At 34.0% G+C, this 27,259-nt stretch overlaps 1 long non-coding RNA gene across 1 annotated transcript in view; it reads right to left on the bottom strand.

Annotated features, from left to right (window-relative positions):
• LOC115835889 overlaps positions 1 to 25,992 on the bottom strand; it is a 57,213-nt gene extending 31,221 nt beyond the window's left edge. The window contains exons 1-4 of the long non-coding RNA XR_004030849.1: positions 25,870 to 25,992; positions 13,102 to 13,145; positions 9,986 to 10,045; positions 3,891 to 3,919 (exon numbers count right to left, since the gene is read on the bottom strand). This is a non-coding gene — a long non-coding RNA (uncharacterized LOC115835889). The remainder of the gene's footprint in view (positions 1 to 3,890; positions 3,920 to 9,985; positions 10,046 to 13,101; positions 13,146 to 25,869) is intronic.
• Between the last annotated feature and the right edge of the window lie 1,267 nt (positions 25,993 to 27,259).

Below are 27,259 nucleotides of genomic sequence, written 5' to 3'. Positions count from 1 at the left end.
AATTACCTAGTAGAATGCCTAGCACACAGTAACAGCCAAAAAAGAGAAATAATTGCCCTTGTTACTGTTGTTATTTTTACTGCTCACCCGAGATGACACCGGGTTACTTTGTGTGCAATTTTTAAGTTGCAGGTTTCAAAATTCCATCACCCTCAATGGCCCTACTTATATAAACAGGTTTTGATTTCTTTTGCATTGTGGTGTTACTATGCCAATATCCTAAGCTAGTGTTTAAGGACTGTGACCCTATCTGGAACTTCGGTGAATAGAATGAGTGCCTAACTTTCTGGCCAGCCCTCTTCTGCAGACTGTACCTACCTGTCCCCTAGGTATCCCACCACTGGCCTGGCTCCTCTTCTGCCTTGTACATAGTTCAGAAGAAGCCTGAGGGGCCATTTTTTAAAAAATAAATAGGCTTGGGTTTGCCATTCCCTCTGGAGACTGTGCTTTGATGTTTTGATGGTTTGAAGTTCATGTTTGCCTCTGGGTTGGTTAGGATGTCACCACAGTTCTCAAGTTAGGTTGTGGAATCTGGACTTTTGTACTCTGCTTAATGTTACTGTGTGATCTATCAGCATTGCATCCAAACAGGCTAAGCCATGACTCACATGTTGTATACTTGTGAAATTGGATTCTTTGCTTATAAACACAGGACTTTTAATTTATCCCTGTTTAATCAATTGCATCTATTTATGTTAAATGCCTGCAGTAGGTAGAGTATCTTATTCTTTGGCACTTCCAGCTTTGTATCCAGCCTATATTTGATAAGAATGTCCTATGCATGTACATCTAAGTTACTGATGTAAACACTTAGCAAGACAAAGCCATTGACAGTGCCCAATAGCATACCAATCAGAAGGTTTCTCCAGAGAGAGATGTATCATTTCAAAAGCACATTTACTTATATTTGTATAGGAATAAGTGTATAATAGATTCAGATTTCCATGCTTCTTTTTTCTACTATAGGAGAACAACTAAAAAACTTTAAATTTCTGGATTATGTTTTGACTTCCGTCAGTTCCAAGATACTTACGTGTTTTGGTTTTTACTAGGCCAGGTATTTTGAGAAAGTACCCAGCTCTAGATTTAATAGTAACTTCAGACCTAAATTTGCCTATTATACAATCATATTTTATTTCTTTAAATTCTAAAGTATCAATTTTATAAATAGATCAGATTTTTCAATGGAATTTTCCTAATTGTTGGAAGAAAACTTATCTGAACTTCGTACTTACCTGAATCCAAGAAATTTTGTCAACTGATAAAAATCAGTACATTAATAATTTTTATTTTATTTTATTGTGGTTAGAACATTTAACCTGAGAATGAACTTCTCAAGAAATTAAGTTTACAATACATTATTGTTGGCTACAAACACAATGTTTTATAGCATATTTCTAGAGCATATTCATTTTGCTTAACTGAAATTTGCTGCCTATTGATTAGTAACTTCAATGTCCCCCACCCCCTGGCATCCACCATTCCACGCTTTGATTCTAGGAATTAGACTACTTTAGGTACCTTGTATAAGTGAAATGATGCACTTTTGCCTTTCTGTGACTGGCTTATTTCACTCAGCATAATATCCTTAAGGTTCATTCATGTTGGGGAACATTACAGAATTTCCATCTTTTTCAGTCTAAGTAGTGCCCAATTGTAGGTATTTGTCATATTTTCTTCATTCATCTGCTGATGGCCATTTTTCTCTTTTTAGCTAACCAGTTATCTTAATAGCAGATAGATATAGCTAACTCTACTTTGTGAACATTTGTGGTGCTTTAAATAGAATTAATTAGTTACAAACTTTATTTTGTTTAATCCTCACAAGAATTTACAATGAAGCAATTAGCTCAGTGAGGTGGAGTAGTTTATCTAAAGTTGCACAACTAGTGAGAAAAAACTAAGGTTTGAACTCAGGTAGGCTGACACCAGAACAACTACAATTAATTACTTAACCATTTGTATTTTATATACAATATTTGTGTTCAACTTTAGAACAGTTAAAGTGGAATTTTGTTACTTGTTTAGCTTTTCCAACATAAGAGACTTTCTCTGGAAATTCCTGGGCCAGATATGGTGGCTTATGCCTGTAATCCCAATACTTTGGGAAACTGAGGTGAGAGGGTCCTTAATCCCAGGAGTTTGAGACCAGCCTAGGCAAGAGTGAGACCCTGTCTCTACCAAAAAAATAAGAAAAAAAAATGTTAGCTATGCATGGTGGCAGGCGTCTGTAGTTGCACCTGCCTAGGAAGCTGAGGTGAGAGAATCACTTAAGTCCAAGAGTTCAAGGCTGCAGTGAGCCATGATCACTCCACTACTAGAAGAAAAGTCCACATCAATACCTGTAGCATAAAAATATAGGAGAAGATATTCTCCTCTGAGGCTGCTGAGGTATGTCATTGCTTTTGTGTTTTGAATGACTTCAATATAAAGATTGAGCACAACAGCATAGAAAGGGCTTGCTAGGATTTCAAGTCTAACTTTGTAATGAATCTGATGCTTTGTTATATAGTGGATAGATGTAGAGATAATAGGGATGGCTGTCTTATTGCTAGGAACAATGGTTTTCTTAGCATGACTCTTTATCCCTATACGCCATCAAGGATTATATTTCCTAGTCCTGTTGACCAAGCTGGAAGCTGTCTCTCCAGCCTCCCTCCCAGCTTCCATCCTCACAACAGCCTCATCAGAGCCTGACTCAGGATGGGGAGTTTGCCTTTCTTGCTTTGGGGTGGCAGCCGTAACAGTTGTTGCTTATGACATTGATAGTGGTAGAGGTGGAAGTTGCAGAAAAATTCATGCTCTTTGTGTGTTAAATTGCAACGGAACAAGCTTATAGCCTTAGAATTTAGGTTGGTGGCCACAACAATGAGATGCACATTGCATTGCGCATTGTTCCTGGCTGCTAAATTTTGAGTCTGATTTTCCAACACCCCCCAATATTTCTGTGAGGTACCCAATATTGTTTCAATAAACTAGAAACAGAATGTGGAGTATTGGTTAAGAGTATAGGCCCTGGGGCTAGAATCCCTGAAAATAAATCCCCGCTCTCCACTTTTTGTGACCTGGGGTAAGTAAGTTAATCCCTGAGTGTCTAAATTTCCTTATCTGTGAAAGGGAATGATAATAGTGTGGGAATTTGATGAGTATGTAGTATTCAGAAGACTCAATGGCAGGCAGAAAGCATTCCATGATTGTCTCTTATATTATGAGGCTAATTTTCTTCTTAATCAGGCAAAGTCTGATTCTTACAACTAGGAACTATGACTGATAATTATTAATATTTCCAGTTTTAATGAGGAAACTGAGGCTCAGAGGAATACTTCATATTATAAATGTAAAGAAATGTGGATGCAAGAAATTAAGAATAAAATTCAGATTTATCCTATCCTCAAACTCACTTCAGTTTGTTTCATTCCCTGAATTAGTATAGGATTACTTAAAATATCCTTATACCAAATAAATAGAAGTAACTTACTTCAAGTGCAGTTGAATGGGGAAAGAGGAAGATTGGATAGAAAATTTTCTTTTAACTCTGTCACTATTACATTTAGGAGACCTCTTATCAGACTGAAATTTCAATCTCCAATAAGACCACGAGAAAAAAAAAAGTCTGTGTACATAAGATATGGCATGAATCCAATAACTTAACACTGTTAAAACTGTCTATCAGTTAATCCTATTATATAGCTATTTAGTGCCCTAGAAGCAGACGTGATTACTAAAAGAGAATATGTGTAGTTTTTCTTTAAATTTTTTTTTCTTCCATCTCATTTTCTTGGCTTCAGAATTCAGTAAGCTGCAAATCTCCACTTTATTTCTGATACGAAATGTAGCAAGGTTAGCAGAAACTCTTGATATACGGGCTTATCTTTCCCCCTTACACTCACCAGGCAGAATTTCATCTCTTTTGCTGTGGCTGCAAAATAAAATGCATGTTCCAAATGAAACAGTCAAGCATTTCACATTTGAGCTAAGCTTCTTTTGCCATAGTCAAAAGCACTTTGCATGTCAATCAATGAAATCATCAGAAATAGGCAATCATTTTCCATCTGACATGTTTTCCTTTGTACAAGCCCCGCTACAAATGAATATATTTATCTTTTCTAAATGTTCCTGTAATTTCTCTAAGGCCATTGTTGATGATTTGATGGAAAACACAGGAAATTGTCTTTTATACTGTACATTGTAATTGCACCATTTACCTACTTTATACAAAGCTAATCATTGTGTATTATATACCAAATGCTTTTTTAATTGCTTCTTTTAGAAACTGAAAATTTTTTATTCTTTTCTCTTCTAAATTCACTTTTTAATTTTAACATAGAATATCAAAAATAGCATTTGCATTATTTTTTAATTTCATGTAACATTGAATGTTTTAAATGTATACATCTTAGTAACACAATTTCTCCATTTCAGACTGTGTTATTTTTCATTTTTCCTTATGATCACCAACAAGACATACATTTGGCAAACAAAACTGATAAATTCTCAGTTTATTAAACCAAGCTAACATAAAGTATTTTAAATATTCAACTTCATGAAAAGCAGTTGTAAAATACATGTGTGCAGTAATATTTGGTTAAGTAATACTCCGGTGGTAGAGTTCATCGTCTTTTTCTTGTCCCTGAAGAATAAGACTTTTCTATTTGTAGTGTGTTTAAAAATATATAAAGGGCTTTTACACTGATTTTCTTAATTCCAACAACAACTATATAAGCTGTATAGAGAGGATTTTATTGTTACATTATCATTTGAGAAGATGATGACTAGAGAGGTTAAGCTGCATTGCACTACTCCCTAAGGGTGTGAAAAATGCACAATAAATGTCAAAGCTGGGACTTGAATCCATTATTCTAAAGTCTCCATTCAGTGTCCTTCCTACTACAGCACTTTTTTTTTATTCTCTCACTGAGTTCATGTGAGAGTTTGAAGTGAAATCAGTTGTTTTATCTCAAGGATCCTGCTCTGGCTGCCAAGCTTTCTGTAGAATATACAATGCTATGTTTCCAGGCTCACCTGGCGCAAACCCTGTCTCAGCCTTTCTTGAGCTGAATGTATGTTTTATTTTCCAGCCTCTCTCTTTGTAAGTCCTGAGGGAATACAGTGTGCATCACACAGTGCTGGCACCAAGTAGATGTCCAATATCTGTTTGTTAAATGAATAAGTGATGTCTGGGCATGCTTGTAATCTTGTGGAAAGAATACACAACCCAGATTCAAAATATTTGACACTATCTGTGGTCACAGGTTTAAGTGACCCTTTTGAGTTCTGTATCACCACAAAAACTGATATATTATTAAAAGGTGACATTTTATAAGTAGGCTTATTGGTCTTGGCACTGTTTTTGAGTTAAAATAAAAAACAAAACAAGAACAACAACAGTACCCTTTCCTTCTTAATTTTTGGATGAGCAATACAATCTTTTGCCATAGTTTAAGAAAAGTCCACATCGATACCTGTACCATAAAAATATAAAAGAGGTTATTCTCTTCTGACGATGCTGAGGTATGTCATTACTTTTGTGTTTTCAATGACTTCACTGTAAAGATTGAGCACAATAGCATAGAAAGGGCTTGCTAGGATTTCAAGTCTAGCTTTGTAATGAATCTGATGCTTCATTATATGGTGGATAGATGTAGAGATAATAGGGATGGCTTTCTTATTCCTAGGAACAATGGTTTTCTTAGCATGACTCTTCATCCCTATAAGCCATTCAGGATTATATTTCCTGGTCCTGTTTCCCTTCTGGCTCAAAGTGACATATATGAAATACCAAATTTTAATTTATGTCTGCATTATCCCTTCACAAAATCTTCAGAAACTTTTTTTGTCATAGTTTAAGTCCACATTAATACCTGTAGCATAAAAAGCCTTTTTCAGAAAAAAAAATGTAGATTTAGACATGATTTTCCTCTTTAAGGAATAAAGTATTTGTAATCAAGAAATTAACTCAGTGGCTAGAGTTTAATGACAACTAAGAATAAAATGACAAGGAAACTCAAATAATATTTAGAACTCATATGTATCTATTATGAGGCATACATTTAGACCAATTCTGCTTATTTGAAAATGTATTTTAAATGATTACATACAATTATGAAATGGTAGCTAGGTGTCTAGTATGAAAATTAGTAATTCTTATTCATATTTATTATTATTTTTTTAAAAAATTAGAGACAGGATCTCCCTATGTTGCCCAGGTTGGCCTCAAGCTCCTGGGCTCAAGCAATCCTCCCACCTAGGCCTCCCAAAGTGCTAGGATTACAGGTGTGAGCCACCATGGTTGGCCGGTGATTTTTTTAATATAATGATTCTCTTAATATGTGAAACTCTCTGAAATTCCAATTTTCTCATCTATAACATAAAATTTTAAGCTAGATGATTTGTTTAGTTCTTTCAGACTCCAAACTACAATGATTTATCTCTCTTCCAAAAAATGCAAAGTTATTTTACAATAATAATGTTTCATAAAGTTATTTTCTTCTCCAGTTTCTCACATAATTCCATGAGAATGTCTTATGAACTCTTGAAAAACTTCATGAAGCCTGTCATTCATATAATAATCAAGTACTAATAGTGCATTAATTATGTAGAAGACACTATATGCTACAAAATGCCCGAGGAAAAATAAATCATTGATACCTTTAAGGAGCATACATTCTAATTTGAGAAATAAATACAGGAAAAGTTAAATATGTAATCATTATCTAAATGATGTCATAAGGAAGTTAACAAATCTTACGTAATTGTAAGTGCAACAGGAGCTGAGTTCATAAGAAAATGAGCCATTTGGGGTTGAACAATGGACCCAATAGTTCTCATGAAAAAGGAGATTTGGTCTGTGTCTTGAAGAATGGGAAGAACTGAACAGGTAAAGAGAAGAGCCATGACAATCATGGATAGCTACTAGCTGTAGAGCTTTTACAGTGTGATGGGTGCTTTTACACGGGAATGTGACGAGATGTTATAACAAATATTTTTATTCCTATTTCAAATGAGGAAAGCAGAGGCATCAGAACTGAAGCTCACATTCTGGTCTCTGTTCTCCAGTCTTCCACTCTTACCTCTACTTTAAACAGAAGCCTGAATATGTATCATTTCTTAATTTTATTATTATGATTTTTTTGGAAGAGATTGTAGAATTAATTAGTATCTTAATTGCAAACTCTTATTCCACATTATCTTTTTCATACAGATTCCTGTGGTATTACTATTCTTATTTAACAGAAGAAGAAGCTGAGGCAAAAGCAATTCTAAATAGAAATCCAAATCATGAGTGTGGAAACCTGTAAGGCATTAGGCTGTGAATTTTGTCTTAAACAGTTTACAGGAAGAAAGACATCCAGAAAGGTTGATTGTACAGCTTCTCATTCACATATAGTCAGCTTTTATCCTTTAGACCCTAAAGAGTTCATAAACCTTTATGCATCCTTAACATACATGCAAGCACTAATGTACCTAACTAGGAACTCTAATTATCGTTATTATTTAGAAATCAGTAAGTGGTTTTCAAGTGCTGGCCTTGTGCCAGGTGTCAAGCCCATTGTCCCCTCATAATTAAGACTAAGCAAGAGTTGAATATTTTTTATAACTACTTACCCAAATGGGCTATAACTACTAAGAAATTTCAGTTCTAAATATCAGCTCTGTTGTAGGTAGAAAAAAATCTTTAAATAACAGACAATTCTCTCTTAACATCATGTAGGAAATTCTAAAGGTCAGATTGCTAGCTGAATGTCTGCCTTCCTCCTGGAAAACAAAGTGTGGGCTCTGGAGGAGGATGTGTTAGTAGCCATTGTGTACATTTACAGAAAATGACAGGAAAGGAATTTTATGCAATCAATAGTTGGACTCCTTGAAAACTCTAATCAGGGAGTAATGAAAGTCCCAGGCCTTCTCTCAATCAAAAGAAACAAGGGAAGTGTCATTTTGACATCAAGAACTATCTTCTACCACCTTGAAGTAGTTTTCTTAATAAGAACACAAAGCAGGAAATACAGAGGAGGTTGGGGAGCGGGGAAACAAAATTTCTGCAGTAGCATGTGATCCATTTTAACCCTTATTTCCCTGATACTAAAAATTTCATAATGTACTTTTATAATTTCACATTGAAGAATTACTTCATGGTATAAATTTCTTTCTAAAATAAACAATTTCTTTTTCTAATGAAAACATTTTGTTTAGGTCTACATATCAATGAAAGCTTTTTTGATGTATTTAATCAAATGATTCAAAAAGGGTCCATCATAATGTGGATGAGCTAATGTGAAAGGCTCCTGTGTCCAAGGATCTTTTTAATACTCCATTTTTTTTAGCAGCCCAGAATTTAGTATACAGCACTTCTACTTTAATACTTAACATAATAGTCAAAAATAAGTATTAAAATTAGTATGAAATTTGTATAGTGTTTCCTTTTGTGAAATTGTTTCAGACTCACTGGGGGTAGTACTTACTTATTTATCCTAGCTTGAAAAGATGACTGTTCATAAAGGAACCTTTTACACTGGGTATTCCATCTCCCTTTGCAAAATGTATTTGAGTGTGAATAGGAACTTTCAAACAATCTAAATAGATTTTTCCTTCCATATGCCTCAGGAATGCTGCAGGAACTATTTGTCTATGGCAGTGGTTCTTAAACATGCTGGTCTCAGGACCCTTTGCACTTTTAAAAATTGCTGAGGATCCTCAAAGCATTTTGTTTATGTGGATTATCTCTATCAATATTTAATTAAAACAGAAATAGTAATTTAAAAATAACAATAACAAATCCTTTCCATGTGAACATAAATAATATACTTTTGTGGAAAATATATTTTCCAAAACAAACCAGAAAACTTGACAAGAATAGTGACATGCTTTTTCATGTTTACAAATCCTTTTAAATGTCTGTATTAACAGAGGACAACTGGTTTCTTACATCTGCTTCTGCATTGGATCTATTGAGATACATTATTTGGGTTGAAATATATAAAGAAAATACAGGCTCGCATAGATTTTTAGTTGGAAAAGGGAGGTAATATTTTAAGCCTTTTCAGATATTTCATGTATTCTTCCTTGATACTTCATCAAAATTTGACAAGCAGTAGTTTCTTAAGGTTTAGTTGCACGATGAAATCTGTAAACATATCAATCAATATTTTGAACTCTATTAAATTAAAATCCATTGATTTAACTTGTGCTTTGAATAGATATTTTATCAGGTATGATTTTGTAAAATCATTCATCGGTCATACAGAAAGGTCACTAACTTATAGATCCTCTTCATGTTGACATCTTTCATTATGCAGTATCTTTAAAAATTATTAATATTATCATTGTTTCATTCAAAAAATCTTTAGGTAGTAGAAGCTGTGGAGCTCATAGTAGTGGATACAAGATTTCTAAAATTCTAATTTTTACTTGCTAGCTTGAATTTTATCACTAGCAACAAATACTGTCAGTTGTTTTCTTTGAGGTGACAGGCTCGTTTTATTTATTTTTGAGAAAATATTGGCCAGATATAGACATACAAATCTAAATAATCCCAATTTGTCTGCTTGACATTCATTCAAGAAAAAATGGTGCTCCATGAAAAAAACATCTAGATTAGTTTGCAGTTGAAGAAATTACGTTAGTACTTTTACTTGTACAATAATTTCTGTGTGTGCACCCAACAGAAGTGCTCTATGCATACCCCAATTTTATCACATAAAGGTTAAAATATCAAATGTTCTCAAGGACGAATATTGAATAAAATCAATCCTAGTTGCTGTTTCATCAGACATCCTTGAGTGAAAGTGGCAATTTTTAAAAAACTGATTGTGTACTGAAGAAGACTGCAATAAATATAGTACGAATTGGTGTCACTTCCCTGATTCAGTGTAAGGCTTGGCAGTTTCACACACCATTGCTTTTTGCATCATCACTGCAAATGTCAACACAATGAAATAGAAAAATAATGCCATTATATCATTATGAAAATAGATTTAAACTCACAGACCTTTTGAAAGTGTCTCAGGAGCTCCCAGAAGTACACAGATGGTACTTTGAGACTGCTGATCTATAATGTGAAAATATTATAACCTCAAACCCTATCATTCAAAGTTCATTAGTGTATGAATTGTATGTGAGTTAGAAGATTTCTATTTGTAAATATATGTAGATATACAATACATGAAAAATAGCTCATAAAATTTTATGGAGGTTGAAAATTTTATAAGACTACAGCTAGGTTTTATTAAAGTTTAAAATATTTCTATTTATTATTTTATTAAGATATTTTAAATTTACAGTTAATACTCCCTGAATTTTTTTCTTCAGGTTATGAAAAATACAAAGTAAAAAAGTGTTTTCTAAGACATCCCTGGTTGTTCACACCAGAGAGTTAAATAAAATATTATTCACCCCTAATGAAACATAAGTGCTTCAGATACTAACTTAATATCCAGAAGTTAGACCACTCCATATTAATAATATTATATTTACTTTCCAGTTACAAATGAGAACTAGTTTTATAATTTCATTTTAATTAGTTCACTCCATGATATTTTGGGTCCCTGAACTGAGTGGTCAGTGTACAAAGATAAGGTACAACTTCTGCCCTTAAGATGTTTATTGCAATACAGTGTTGGGTATACTCTAAGGTGGTAGGTACTATAATAAAACAAAAATGCAAAGAACTATGGAATTACAGATGCAGAGGGAGTAAGAACTCCATACGGGAAAACAGAGAGAGCCACACAGAGGAGGACAAACTTAATATTGATTTTTGAAAGACAAGTACTTAAAATAATAATTACCACTTCACTTATTATGTGATGGATGCTGTTCCAAGCAGTCTGCACTTATTTACTCACTTAGTCCTTATACAGGTTGAGTATCTGAAAAGCTTGGGGCCAGAAATGTTTCTGATTTCAGATTTTTTCAGATTTTGGAATATTTGCATATACATAATGAGATATCTTGGGAATGGGACCCAAATATAAACACAAAATTCATTTATGTTTCATATATACTTTATACACATAGCTCAAACATGATTTTATAAAATATTTTTAATGATTTTGTACATGAAACACAGTTTGTGTTAAGTGCTTTTGTGTGGAATTTTCCACTTGTGGCATCGTGTCAGAGCTCAAAGGTTTGGATCTTAACGCGTGCCAAATTTTGGGTTTTTGGGTAAGGGATGCTCAACCTATAATAACCCAATATGATTAGTACAATTATTATCCCAGTTTTACAGGTGTTGAATCTGAGTCACAAGTGATTAAATGAAAACCTATTCATGGTCAAACAGCTAGCAAGTATTTTATCCTTATTTGAACCCAAGCAGTCCAGCTTTAGAGTTTGTGCTTTCAATAATTGTATTGTTCTAGAGTCTAAAACTACATTGAGTCTAAAATTAACCTAAAAATTACTCAATAACTATTCTGGGATCTATATGTTGTACACTAACATCCCGTGTGTGCACAGAAGGAAAGGACATGCTGGGTGAGAAATGACGTAGTCTGGTGAGAATTCATGATATTCTGCTCTGGTTCCACTATGACATAGAAAGCAAAGTCTTCTTCCTTGGAAGAAAAGACAAATAAGGAGATGTGAATGTTGGACTTGAGTAGATACTTAAAGACTTATAATAGTTACAGCAGTGTATGCAGAAAGGAAGTAACTGCCCACAAATACAACTAAAATTTAAGATCTTATATATTTAGTGATCCAGGTCCACATTGTTACTAATTTTTTTCCACAGATCTCAGAAACTGAGAAAATATGGATTGGCCCAGGGTTAGTAATAAAATAGGAATCATGGATATTTTCAAAGAAGTGCCTAAAATCATGGACTTGGGTTTAGGCAGAATAGAAAAAGTCCTGACAGAGAAAATGCTGAGCTCTATTATTTTACTTCTGACTTCTCTAACTATGAAAAGGATGTTCAGTCTGGAAATGGCAGAGAAACATTGATCAAACAAATATTGAAGTCCAAGGTAGATGGAACTATTGTTATGAGTGCATAGAGTTTCCAAGTGAATGCATGTTGTTTGTTCCAGAAAATAAATGAGAATAAGTTTCCTATCTGAAGTCTGACTGCCCGGGTTCAAATGATCATTCTTGTGATAGTAAGTAAATTGTTTAAGCTTTCCTATACACAAAATGAGAATGATAGCTGTAACTTACGTCTGAGTGTTATAATAAGGATTAGCTGATTAAACCATGACATGTACAGATTAGTTCTTGGCATAGAATAAGGCCTTAATAAGTGCCCACTCTTATCACTAATATTGATGTTATTATCATCACAGACTAAAGGAATAAAGATGAAGAGTTGTCAGATGAAGAATTCACTATATGATAGCTTTTAAGACAGTCAATCAGAGTCTGACTACTTCAAAAATAGCTTAAGTACATTATTCTAGAAAAAAGAAAAAAATTGTAAAGAAGAATTTCTGGTATGTAGGATCTTATAATTAGAAGCAGAGGAGGAATGTATTTCTTTGTCATCTCTCTGAGTTAGTCCCAGTAAATTTGAATCTTATGTGTAAATTGTTGTTTGTATCCCTAAATAAAAATACAGAGCTTATATTTCTGTAATTCTTCAAAGTGTATGAAATTTTTCCCTAGAATAAAAATAATAAAAAAGCGCAATGAATAGGTACTAAGCCCAGTAAAACTGCCAAAGCAAAGCTAATGCAAGCTTTCTGGAATCTGTTCTACAATCGCCAAACATGTCTTATATCCTCAGAAGTTTAGCTGAATAATCCTTCCTTATCCTGGCCTTAACTAAAACCTGGCTCTTCTCAATTTGTCAGAATCTGTTACTTTTTCCCCCCGAACAACTATGAATACATGGATCAATCTGCGGTCATATGATGCTTATGATTAATTATCCGAGTCTCATAATATCAATGAAATAGACAAGGATTCTTGATCTATTTGACTGAGTTGTTAAAAATGTTGTGGAAAATAGGTAATGTCTATAATCGCATGGTGGCTAAAACAGAAGAAAGCTAGTTGAAGGTGAGTAATACCAATAAAACAGCTACCATGTATCAGGTATTGTTTTAAGTGATTCACATACATTGCTACTATTAGTGAGTAGGTACTACTGATTTTTCTCACCTTAAGAATTAGACAGCTGAGTCCGAGAAAGATTGTACAATGACCTAAGGTTTTAGAGTAAGGAAAATGTCGGGATTATAAAATATGATTATAATTATACACCCTATGGATAATCTTTCTGTAGTACAAATTTCTGCTACTATAATGGGATCCAGACTATAATAGAGTTTTTGTTTTTACATTAAAATATGCATGATCTAAAAATTCAAACAGAAATTAATAGTTCCTATATTGTAATGGCTTCACAGTACCCCAAAACAGAAATGTCACTGCTTTTTACTCTTGGCAGACTTCTTGCCATCAAGAACTTAAAATTTCTTTTGTTTGGTTTAAATCATCAGAGTATGATCCATGCGGGTTCTTCAAGACATGCTCAGCTACTAAAACCTATCAGTCTGCAGACTGTTTCCAAGAAGATATTTTACAGGTAAATGTAAAACCTCATCGCTTTGTCAATCTTATGAACTCTTGCAGAATTCTGTTTTACACAGCCCTCTCACCTGACTGACTTTTCTACTTAATCCTTGCTGGAACAGAGTTGAGCCATCCCTCAGTCAGAGATAACACTGCACTTCCAGCAGCCTCCCAGACCCTAAGCTAATTTTCTCTCACCCTTCGAATCTCTAACAGAACTATTTTATTAGGCATCTCTCTTTCAAACTTTTGACTCAATCTGGACAAACTCCCTTCAGGAGCTGCTCTTGATTTTCAAATTTTTGCTGACATTGTAATGGTTATAAAAGAGAAGTGTCTTACTATGTACTACAGTGCTTTAACCTTAATAAAAAGAGACTGATTTCTGAAATCGAGGTTTCCATTTCAATATACCATCCTCCAGAAAATGGAATTGCCAGTAAAACTAGATAAGCTAAATATCTTTGGTCATGTGTAGACAGTGTTCATGTCGAGCAAGCTTTCTCTTCCTCTGTTTTTTATGTAAATACAATATTTAAATAGTCATTAAATTTTCTTAATGTGGGGAGGTAAGCCTATGACTGTGGTAGGAGTTTCTCACGAATATCTAGACTTTAAGCAAAGCAGCTGATGTAAATAAATCAATTTTCAAACTTATACAATCTTTATTATGCCTAAAATCTGATCATTTATGGGGAAATTATTGGCTCATATGTATTATCTCTTTTCTTTTAAATCATAATGAGGAACTTTTTATTTCCATTTCTTGATCTTTGCCCTATATTAGTTAATATGATAAGATTATTGGGGAATTCAAATGACAGTATTAAGTAGTGACTAAAATATCGCACGTATGAAAATCTAGAATTAAAGTTTAGATATGCTGTCCTCCAGTTTAGTAAAAGCTATCTTCTCACCTCTGCCCTTTTACAAGGCATAAATTACTGTTATATGTGAAGGTTCTATAGGATAGTAGACTGGGAGCCCAAGAGTCACTTAAAATAATCTGAAATTGGATATCAGGAGTGTAAAATCTGGAAAAACTGCAGTTAAGAATTTTTCTGTTTGTTTTTTGAATAAAATTAAATTTGAACCTAGAAAATATAATTACTACCAACAGTTAATACATAGCAAATTAGAAAATGTTACAAGAAGAGTTAGCACATGAGCAGTGTGAAATAATTATTTCTAGGGCTATCTGTAAACCTAGGAATTCAGGCATTCATAAAAGGAAAAAATAATGAATTGAACTTCATCACAATTAAGAATTTTGTTCTTCGAAAGACCTTGTTAAGACAATGATAAAAAAAAAAGCCACAGGCTGAAAGAAAATAGATGTCAATCAATATTTCTGATGAAGTATTTATATCCAGAATATATACAGAACTCTCAAATCTCAATAATAACAAAACAAAAAATTGTATAAAAATGAGCATAACATCTGAAAGACACTTTACCAGATAATTTATGTCAATGGCAAGCAACCATATGAAATAATGTTCAACGTCATTAGTCATTAGGGAAATGCAGATAAAAGCCACAATGACAAATGATTGTACACCTGTGAAAACTACTTTTAAAAATGAAGAGAAAGAAAAACATTGACATTACTAAGTGTACTGGGAAAAGTGAAGAGCATTGCATTGCTTTTTGGGATGCAAAAGTTTAGCTAAGAGTTTGCCACTTTAGCAAGGAGTTGCAGTTTCTTTTAAAGTTAAACATGCCATTATCAAATTACCTAGTAATTCTATTCTTGAATATTTACAGTACAGTCAAAACTTATGTTCACATGAAAATCTATATGTGAATGTTATAGTAGTTTTATTTGTAATTGCCCAAAGTGAGAACATCCTAAATATCCTTCAACTGGTGAATGAATAAACTGTGGTGCATCCATGTAATGTGACACCACTCAGCAGTAAAAAAGAACAAACTATTAATACTTGAAACAATATGGATGGATCCCGAATGCATTATACTAAAGAAAGATGCCAGACTCAAAAGGCTACGTGTTATATAATTACATCTACAGGACATTCTGGGAAAAAGCAAAGCTGTGTAGACATAAAAAGGTCAGTGGGTAAAGAAGCAAGAGGGAATTTGTGGAGTGAATAGAATTTTTTATATCTTGATTTTAGTGATGATTGCATGGCTGTATGTATTTATTAAAAATCAGGGAACTGTATGCTAAAAAAAGGGTAAATTTTACTGTATGTAAATTACACCTCAATTTTAAAAAAACAGAAAAAGAAACCTGAGTCATAATTACCAAACTCTAATGCAGAGAACAATCTAAACAAATCTAATACTACTTTTTAAATATTATCAACGTGTATTGTTCCATGGTCTTCTGTTATATAAAACTAGAAAACCTAGAAAACTAGTTTAGAGGCCAGGCGTAGTGGCTCACGTCTGTAATCCCAGCACTTTGGGAGGCCGAGGCGGGCGGATCACGAGGTCAGAAGATCAAGACCATCCTGGCTAACACGGTGAAACCCCGTCTCTACTAAAAAATACAAAAATTAGCCGGGCGTGATGGCGGGCGACCGTAGTCCCAGCTACTTCAGAGGCTGAGGCAGGAGAATGGTGTGAACCTGGGAGGTGGAGCTTTCAGTGAGCCGAGATCGCGCCACTGCATTCCAGCCTGGGCGACAGAGCAAGAATCCGTCTCAAAAAAAAAAAAGAAAACTAGTTTATAAAACTAAACTAAAACCTTGGTCCGTTTTAAGGTTCTGGGATAAAAGCTGTTCACCTGCTTTAAACACCATGAATAAGATTACAAAAAAATAATAAATATTAAATTAACTTCTGATCGAACATAACTTTTTCAGAAAAACAACTGTTTTCAAAGATTTACCTTTAAAGGTAAAAGTGTCCCTTGACTGGAAGTATTTACAGTGAGGTCAGATGACTCCCAGTTGGAATCCTTTTAAGCAACCTATAATCCTGTACTAGCATGTAAGTTCCCCTCCATACTTTTTCAAAATGGTCCAAGCAAATGGTTTTATCAATCTTATGTTCAAAGAGTTTAATTAGAAGTAAAAAATGTAAGTTGGCCTATACCAATGAAATTTGCATTATTTATTGTGCTGCTTATTATTCCACTGTGTTATAAAAAGATCATAAAATAAGACTGCTATAACTTCTTTTTTAAAAATGAGAATATAGGCATACAGAACTTTAATTGTAGGGGGCGACAATGGAGAAATTAAAAGAAAATTTTAGATTAAACCTTCACCAAATCTTCACATCTCTTTTCTATCTGGCACAAAAGTAGTTTTAACCACTATTTTCATTTTTAACTTTTTAAATCAAGTATTCTGGTGTTGTACAGATACAATATAATTCAAAAAAATAACAGGACATTTTAGATAGAACGGTTGAAAAGGGATGCTTACTGTGACTCCACTTACCTGTATAATCAAGATAAATTTCTCATAAAGACAGGTTGAGAAATTATGCTATAGAAACAGGAAATTGGTTTATAACCTTTGTTTTATTCTTTATTTATAATAAAAAACACAAAAATATTTAAGGTACGAGTCATGGGTTTATCCCTTATCCATTAAAAATAGGAACAGTTATGTGAAAGGTACTGGTTGAATAGCCATAAGAAAGCTGAGCCTGACAGCTCTTTATTTAGGAACAAATAGATATTTTATGATTTACAAGAGAAATCTCTTTCTCTCTCTCTCTCTCTCTCTTTCACACACACACACAAACACACACACTCCTTACATACAACTTTTTAAAGTTAAATTATGATTATAATAAAGTACATTGAATTTTTCTATCAATATTTGTTTCCAGATTTGAAGTAGCACAAAATAACATCTATGCTTAGGCCTGCTAGCTTTAAAAGGAAAAAAGGTTCATTCACAAGACATGTATTTTAGAAAGACAGAATAAACAGGGCCTATAAGTACATGGGCAGTGATAGATATTGGAGCTGCATAGGAGCTGGGACAGTACCAAAAATGCATGAAAAACCTTGTGTGATTTATCTGTCAGTTAGAAAAATAGTGTACCATTGCTAGTTTGAATGTTCACCCCTACAAATCTCATGTTGAAATTTAATCCTCATTGTGACAGTGTTGAGAAGTGGGGTGTATGAGGAGGTGTTTGTGTCCTGGGTGGGGATCCTACATGAATAGATTTATGCCCTCCCTGGACGAGGGGGTGAGTGAATAATGAATATTTTAGTTCCTGTGGGAGTTGGTTGTTTAAAAATAAAATAAAATTTAAAAAAGCCTGGTACTTACCTCTCTCTCTTGCTTCCTCTCTTACCATGTGATCTCTGCACAGCTCCCGTTTGCCTTTCACCATTTGTGGAGGCAGCCTGAAGCTTTCACCAGATGCCCGATCTTCTTCATAAATTACCCAGCCTCAGTTATTGGTTTATAGCAACACTAAATGAACTAAGACAACCATCTAGCCAGAGACTTCAAATAACCAAGTAGAATTAAGCAAAACAACTGAAACCATGTACTACAAACGTGGTAGTAAAGCTAGTTTAAACCTTTATGTGTACACACACACACACACACACACACACGTATATACATATATACGTGTATATATATATATATATATATATATATATATATATACACATATGCCTAAAATATCTCACTGGTGATAGTTTTTCTTCAACAGCCAATTAATAACTTGTCAAAAAAATCAGAACAAAGTAGTTTTGTTTTAATCTGAGGGGATTTCTAGCTTTTTTCTATCAATTTTTAAAACAATATAAGAAAAATAAAAGTATCCTAACATTCTTTGTACTGTACCAGCCCCTATGCAACCCCATTATCTATCACTGCCTAAAGAATGGCAGGTTATATGGAAAATAACCTGAATAGGATAGGGATTGGCATTTATTTGTTTTTCACTTTCTCTGAAGCAAATTCTATAAGCAACAGATTATCAATAAGAGAATTTGCATGGTCATTGGTACCAAGAAACTTTTGGGTTTTATTAGTCACCAGGCATGTATTCCTCTCAGAAGCAGAATTATTCCTATAATCTTATCTTTTTTCCCTTGATCAACTGCATATTTTCAGTCTTTCTTGTAATTTCCACTGCAATAAAGATAGAAGAAATTGAGAGGCTATTCTTTCTGATCCACAACAGTGAGGATTTAGTATTTCAAAAAGCCCAGAGGCATTTGCCAACACTCTTGGATACCTAACGGAGATAGTAATCTTTTTATTTTTTGGCTGAAATTATATTAACTGAGGGTGGTTGTCATAATGATAGAAGACTAGATTGATAGTAAAAAGATTTGTCTTTGAAAAAGAAAAATGAGGAAACAAAATTTAATCAAATAAGGCATTTTATTAGGTAGACCAGAATCTTCAACATATGGAGTACACGTGGGAAAACATAATAATAAAAAGGTCATTGATGGTAAAAAGTTTGAGAACTATATACTAAACTGTCTTCTCTTCCCAAATGTTGAGGATGTTTTAATGTTGAATGGAGGGAGTTAAGAAAGAAAATGTCAAACATCTCCATCTTCTTTATTTCAACAGGTTTATATAAAACTGTAACCTGTGATAATTATTTTTAAAAATGTGTATTAAATTGTTAAATAAAATGTGGCAAAGTTAGCAAAGGGCTTAATTGTTCTAACTATTTTCAAAGCTTTTGGGTAAAAATTGGGTGGTTCAATTGTATGTGTGGTATGCATTGTGCCATTTTGTAAGATTCACATAAGTCAGGAATGTCATTAATCAACTTACCTGAAATGCTTATTTTAAATGCAAATATAAGAGCATTTAACTCAGATACAGAATTACTGAAATTATAGAACTTGTATTTAGTAGCTCATACATGCATATGTACTTTGTTTTTACCAGGAGAGTACAAATGCTGCACAAAACTTACTGTTTTATTTCATTTCTTTATATGTGCATATTCTACATATTCTATCAACACTCTCAACCTTTGGCTTACTAACGAATGAAAAAAAAGAAAATGGAACTATAGGCTGCCTATGTTTCTCTTTCCTTCTAAGTCACATTTTCAAGGCAGTGTTGGCTAACACAGTGAAGTAATAGGAATAACAAAGAATATAAGATTTCTTGGTTGATCATGTTTCTTGGTATGTCATTGTCTGCTTTCTGTGTTTCAAGCAAATTAAAACTTTTTATATTTTAGTTAGTCTTTTCATATTTTAGTCTTTTCATATTTTCCATTTATCTTTTCAATACATTTAATTTTTTTCTACCCCTTAACCATATGGAATATAATCATAATAACTGTTTTAACATACTTGTCTACTTTTTCTATCATTTGCATCATACCTGAGTCATTTTTTGTTAGACTCTCTGTTCTTTATAGGTTATATTTCCCCGATTCTTTTGCCTTCTGAGTAATTTTTATATTAAATACCAGATATTGTAAATTTCATGTGTTTTGGCTCTATAATATTTTTGTATTCTTATAAATATTTTTGCATTTCTTGAGCTTTGTGCTGGATCACAGTTGTTTTAAAAGTTTGATCCCTTTGAGCCTTGCTTTTAAGCTCTGTTAGGCAGGACAAGAGCTGCATTTATTTTAAGGTTTTCCTACTACTGAGCCAAGACCCTTCTTTGTACTCTTAACGGATGCCTGTGAATTTTAAGGCTTTTTTAGTCTAGCTGTCAGGAGAAATCACTATTCTTGGTCCTGTTTGAGCTATGGCTACTTTTCCTGAAAATTATTTTGGGTGGCTCTTTCTTTGGCCTCAGATAGTTTTCTCACCTGCATGCGTTAATGACTATTAAACTGAATACTCAAGGGGGACCGTTTGCAGATCTCTGAGGTCTTCTCTTCATGTCCTCTCTCTTGTCTGGTATTCTATAAACTCTAGGCACATGGAAATTCCTACTTCTCTCTACTGGCTTTTCCCTCTCTACCCTATGGCTTGGAAACTTTCTCTAGGCAGTAAGCTGGGACAGTCATAGGACTTATACCATTTGTGTTCCAACTCTCAAATATCACTGCCCTTCTTTTTATAATATCTAATGTCTTAAGTACTGTTGTTTCATATGTGTTGTCTGGTATTTTAGTTACCTCAAGCAGGAGGGTAAATCAAATCCCTGCTACTCCATCTTAATTGGAAGCAGAATTAAGGCAATCTTGACTCTAATTTATAGATCAATTTTTGTTGTTTCTTAATTTTCTAATAAATATATATGAGAATTTAAAATTACATTTATCATGTCTTAAGCTTGCCAGAATTAACTGGCACGTACATTATAAAATTTTATGATTATTATTTCCACTCTCGTGGAAATAATAGTCTTGTTCTTCCTTGTTGAAAGTCCCCTAAAGTCTTATTGTTCAGAATAGTAAGCTGACTAAGAGCATTGGTATCACTAGAGAGTGCATTTGAATTTCAGAGGTAAGGCAGAATCTCAGGCTCCACCCAGACCTACTGTCTTAGTCAGTTTGTGCTGCTATATCAAAATACCACAGACTGAGTACATTATAAGAAATAGAACTTTTTTTTCATGGTTCTGGAGACTGGGAAGTCCAAGATCAAGGATGTAGCAGAATGGGTGTCTAGTGAAGGCTGTTCTTGGCTTCCAAAATGGCAACTTGTTGCTGCATCCTCCAGAGGGTAGAAACATTGTGTCGCTCTGTCGCCCAGGCTGGAGTGCTGTGGCATGATCTCGGCTCACTGCAAGCTCCACCTCCCAGGTTCCCGTCATTCTCCTGCCTCAGCCTCCGGAGTAGCTGGGACTACAGGCGCCCACCACCACGCCTGGCTAATTTTTTGTATTTTTTAGTAGAGACGGGGTTTCACTGTGTTAGTCAGGATGGTCTTGATCTCCTGACCTCGTGATCTGCCCTCCTTGGCCTCCCAAAGTGCTGGGATTACAGGCATGAGCCACCACACCTGGCCAATTAAGTGTTTTTATAATCAGTTAATCTAATTCATGAGGGTGGGACCCTTATAACTCAATTATCTCCTGATGGCCATAGCTCTTAATGTTGCTGCACCAGAGATTTAGTTTCAACATAAATTTCAAAGAGGGCAAAACATTTGAATCATTGCATCTACTGAATAAAAATCTTCATTTTAACAAATCCCCAGGTTAAACATGTAAATTTTAAAAAGCAGTGCACTATGAGGCACCTCTATAGAAGGAACCTCCATCTCATTTTTAGTTTCCTAGTGGGAAATCATAGTCAAGGTTAAGGATCTTAACCTTGCTTGTACACCGGGACATTCCTCTTGGTAATATGGCCATTATGCATTTGCATCCCTGCCCTGTCAATTTCTAGATGTGTGAATTTGGATATGACAGTTTTTAGTCTGTTTTTTCATCCACAAAGTAGAACTAATGCCACCTACTTTATAGGAATGTTATAAAAGTAAAATTAAATATTACATTTAGTATCTGGTACATGATAACTTCTAAACAAATGGTAATTACCAATATTATTGGATTATTAGGCTGTAAGTTTCTGGAAGGAAAGAGTCATATCAAGTTTCTTTGCATTCCCCTCAAACCTAAAAGAGTAGATACTTAATAAAGGTTGGCTGATTGATTGATTGCAATGACATTTGAGTAATTCTCCAGGTAATTAAGAAATGAAATTGAAGTTAATAAACTACCTCAAATGTGTAGATTATATGATTCATTGAGCAGTCATAATCATTGAAGGAGAAAATAGACCCTCTCTACTTCATTCATGTTTAAGAGCAGAGTATGTTAAACCCATTGATTTTCAATGTTCATCAAGAGAATTTCATATAAAGTTAGTTTCACCTACTTCTTATTCCATCTTAATCAACAAAGATACTGCCTTACTAAGATATCTGTATTACATACTCCTGCCAAGGTCTAACTGAAGGTGCAATGGCCCCCATTGTAGTGCTGCAATGCACTTTAATTATATTCTTCAAAATGATATTTTTTGGAGAAATAACAACTCAAATAAGGAAAAAAGGAAATTTTAGCCCAATGCATCATTATTCAGTGTGTTGTTCTTTAAATACAAAGATATGATTGCCTTGCAATTTCTAGGACACCAATTTTAAGATATTGTTTCTACATATCCTCCTCTGCCTAATTTTGATAAAATATTGGAGCTAATCTACCAATGCTCTTTCCGATTATTTCTCTTTTAAAATATGGAGGAATAATTTTTGAAAAATTATGGAATGCTCCATAAGCCTCAGTTTCCAAACCCAGTGGACTAAAATAATGATTACAACAAAATTATGAGAATAATCTAGCAAATGGACATTTTATGTTAGAAATGAAAAATTTTCACATTATTCAAAAGCAATTACAAAATAATATGACAGAAGTATCAAAATAATTTTTAAAATTAACCTACTCTTTAATGTTGTATTCTAAATGTAAACACCATTATTAAATTATTTTAAGGTTGTAATGTACTGGTTAATTTGAAATAGAGAAAAACATTGTATCATTGTATCTTCTAATTAATACTAGGAATTTTTTTCTTTCATCTGAGAGTTTATTGCCTTTGAGAAAGGGAGATAAAATCTAGATATAAAATATATGATCTTTAAAAGAAACAATTGGTAATTAACAACTAACAAGTTTTTATGTGAAAATATACTCTTCCATAAGTATGAACATCATGTGACCCAGATGATTTAAGTAAGATTTTAGAGAAACAAATAAGATACCATTGGGATATAGGTTAGTGGTTAAAAGCATGGACGCAGAAGTCAGACTTTCCAATCTTAATTCTAATGCCTTTACCAAGAAGCTCTGGCACTTTTGGAATTTAAAAAAAAAATCTTCTGTTCCTTAGTTTATTCATTTGTGAAAATGAAGACAATGATAATAATGCTTTCCTCACTTTGCTGTTATAATCACTAATGGATTGCTATTTGAAAAGAATTTTGAGCAATGACAAGAACATAGCACACACAAGATAAATATTACTAGTAAATGCTATTATTACCAAACATAATATTCTCCCTATACTGAAAAAGACCACTTTGGTTTTATAAGAATGTACTTACATTCCTCATGATAATATCAATGGAATACTCCAATTGATAGATAGTCTTAAATTTCAATAAAATTTCAGAATATTTAACAGTGTGATTAGAAATGTAAAAAGAGTAATTCTGAAGGTGGGCAACTTGGATAATGATTAAAGGCACAGGTTTTAGAGTCTGACAGACTGAGTATGAAATATGGCTCTGCTATGCATTAGCAGGATAGCTTAGGTCAATCTCTACTTAATTTATATAAGCCTCCATTTCCAAATCCAGAAAATGAAAGTATGAGTAATTATCTCACAGAACTATCATAAAAACTAAATGATTGAAATTTAGGTTTTCAGTTACATAAAAACCAGCAAGTATTTATGTCTTAGTCTATTTGGGCTGCTATAAGACAATATCATATACTGGATGGTTTATAAATAATAGAAATTTACTTCTCACAGTTCTGAAGGCTGGGAAATCCAAAATCAAGGGGCCAGAAGATTTAATGTGAAGTGAGAGCCTGCTTCCTCAAAGATAGTCTTCTTCTACTGTAACTTCACATGGAATAAAGGGCAAGGAATCTCTTTGGGATCCCTCTGGAATCTCTTTTATAAGGGTACTAATCTCCTTTCTTCATGATCTAATCACTTCCCAAAGCCTTAGTACCATCACTTTGCAGGATAGAATTTTAACAGAAGAACTGGCACTGGGGGACACAAACATTCAGATCATAGTAACTTAATTATGATCTACTGCATTTATAATATCAATTCTTGTTGGATTTGGTCTCTGCCATCAAATATTTTTAAACATGTTGTATCAAGAAAATAATAATTCTAATTGGGCACAGTGATGCACATCTGTAGTCCCAGCTACTCGAGAGGCTGAGGTGAAAGGAGGCCTGGGCAATATAGCAACACCCTCACTGAAAAAAAAAGATATATACCCTAAAAACAGCCATAAATGCAAGTAATCTCTGTATAATACTATTAAATAAATCAGTGGTGCAGCTATAAATGATAGTCATTTAGAAGCATCATTCATTTGGGCCTCAAAGGTTTTGATCTTGTCCATTACTTTCCCTCCAATTTTCCAGGTACTCCTTTAGCCTTCACTGGGAGAAGGGAAAAGTATTTAAAAACACGTAAGTAAGAGAAAATCATCTGTAGCCTAGATTAGTTTTTCCACTCATCCTTCTACCCTATTGAAAGGTAAGTTCCTAACTACAAATAAGACATTTATATTACATAAAGTGTCCATATTAAAAACTAAAAAAATCTATCTTATTATAGACTTTATAACATACATTGATAGATTTTATAACAAAGAAAAATCTTTGAGGGAGGGTTTGGAAACGCGAACACCTGAATGCAGATGCCTTTCCCAATTCATTTACACTTCCTAAGTCAAATTGCTGCTAGGGCCTATATACTGCTGAGAAGTATGAGGCTGACATTGGAAAAGTTCTCCAGATGATACTAATTACTAATATGATGCTTTCTTTTCTATGGACTGGTTGAGAGCTCAGACACCAGTTTTTGAGGGATCCCAGACAAATAGCAGAAAGCAGAGCATCCTGGGGAAAAGTCCAATCTTTTCTGTCTTTTGGGCGGAGACAATCTCAGATGTCTGGGGAGCAGTACCTAGCCATGGCACTGGCACGTCCTGTGCATATACTACCAGCCCACAAGACAGTGTTTCAGCTGCCATCGGGACTTGTGCCATTTAGGATCTTCCAACAACCAGCTTTCATACCCAGTGAGCTAACAAAGGAAAATAGCAGTCATTTAAGAACCTCCAGCAAACTGAATGATCAGTCAGTGTCTCAATTAGGGTCCAGTTAGGAGACAGAAGCCATAACAATTATTTTAACAGAGAAAATTCAAGATAAAAAATAATTAAGCAATGTTATTTAGGTAACTGAAAGGTCAGAAAGAGAACTCTGAGTTTTCATGGAGGTAGCAACTATACAGCGAGGTTACCCTGCAAGGCTAAGGGAAACAAGGAAAGAGTTTAGACATACTGAAACTTGGAGAAGACGCCCCACAGAGCTGATATTCAGACCTTTGAGGAAGTGGCTCAGCTTGGCTGGTGATGGCATCTCTGAGCTGGAGGAAGAGGTGCCATGGGGGGCTGGGACCCAGACTTCTGAGGAGGGGGTGTCAGTTAGTTGGTGCTGGGGTATCTGTGGTATTAGGATAAAGCTCACGTTTTCAGAGCTGGAAACACTGCAAACAGGATTTAACCACTGCTATGGGTCAACACATCTGCTACTAGCATGAAGATGCATTGCCAGGCTGATATAGAAAAAAGAGACTGTCAGGAAGTAACAGAAAGCCAATAGGATGAAAACAGAAAATATTAAAATATTAAATAGTAAGTACCTTCTTACTCCTCTTGCCTTACCTTGCCTTGCCTTGCCTTGCACTCTCTCTCTCTCTCTGTCTCTGTGTGTGTGTGTGTGTGTCTCGTCCCCTACTGACAAAGCTTAAGGAGAAGCAACTGACAACGCTGAAATGAAATTAGCCAAGTCGCAGTTTCAACATCACAAATTCTAGTATAGATGGGTACAGTTTGGGAGCTGAAATGCAATAACTTAATTGGCTGCCATAGGAAAAAAAAACATGCAAAAATAGAGCAGCTGAGAGAGGCAAGTGGAAGTGGAAAATACAGGAAAAAATAGTGATTCAAAAGCAGAATAAAATAATCATTCTATAGGTTTAAAAAAATAATTAAACATGATTTTCTAAACAAACCAGACAACATGAAAGAGTAATTACCACTGAAATCTAAATGAATGGCATGGAAAATCAAGTAACATAAATACCAAAAAGAAAAGGACAAAATGTAAATTGAAGTAATGACCAAAAAAAAAATGTAAGAAATGTAGAACAAAGATACAAGAGAGCTAAAGCGAGTAATAGGAATTCCAAAAGTAAAATGAACAAACGGAGGATTAATTGAATAAATACAGAAGAATATTTATTTGAGCTGAAGGCCTCAATCCACAGTTTAAGGTTTCACTGACTTCCAGGATACACTGAGAATAAAACCTAGGTATAAAAGTGCTCAAGCTAAAATGAGAAATCTTACAAGTTTCCAAGCATACAGAAAAAGTACCATCAAGAGAAAAATAATTGGCTTGGCATCCAAATGCGTGTCCAAAACACAGCAGCCAGAAGCTAGCAGAGAGTAAAAGTCTGTTAGCTGATTATGGAGAAAAAAAACTAATTAATAAAAATCAAATTTTTGAGGAGCAAATACAAACTCAATTACCATGATAAAGATGGAATGAATAAATACAATTTTCAACACCAAGCAAGTAAACAAAATAGAGGGTTGTTGAACATAAAACTATTCTAGCTAATGTGGATTTTCACAGACTGGTTAGAATCCCATTTCTCCTGATAAGATAAGCAATAAGAGAAAATTTAAGAAGAAGGAAAAAGTACACACTTCACACTGGAAAGGCTAGTGTGTATATCCTTAGTGTCTTTAATATACTGACTGTCACAACATTTTTAAAGAAAATTCTGGAATCTAAGTAAATTAATGTTTATCTGATGCAGAAAAAATCATTTTAAGAAGAGCAGGAACTCAGAAACTAACAAAAATGTAGGCAAACATTTACATATAAAAAAGATGGGAAACAGAATGCATACAGAGCCCATATTTGTATGTGAAACTATCTATAAAGGCCATTTACAGAGAGCACTCTCAAACTTAACACATCAATATTAACCTCTAAATAAGCAAAATTTAATGAGCATAACA

The sequence above is a fragment of the Nomascus leucogenys genome, chromosome 7b, assembly GCF_006542625.1.
Source record: "Nomascus leucogenys isolate Asia chromosome 7b, Asia_NLE_v1, whole genome shotgun sequence".
In the NCBI taxonomy this organism is placed as follows: domain Eukaryota; kingdom Metazoa; phylum Chordata; class Mammalia; order Primates; family Hylobatidae; genus Nomascus; species Nomascus leucogenys.
This window is presented reverse-complemented; position numbering and strand designations above follow the sequence as displayed.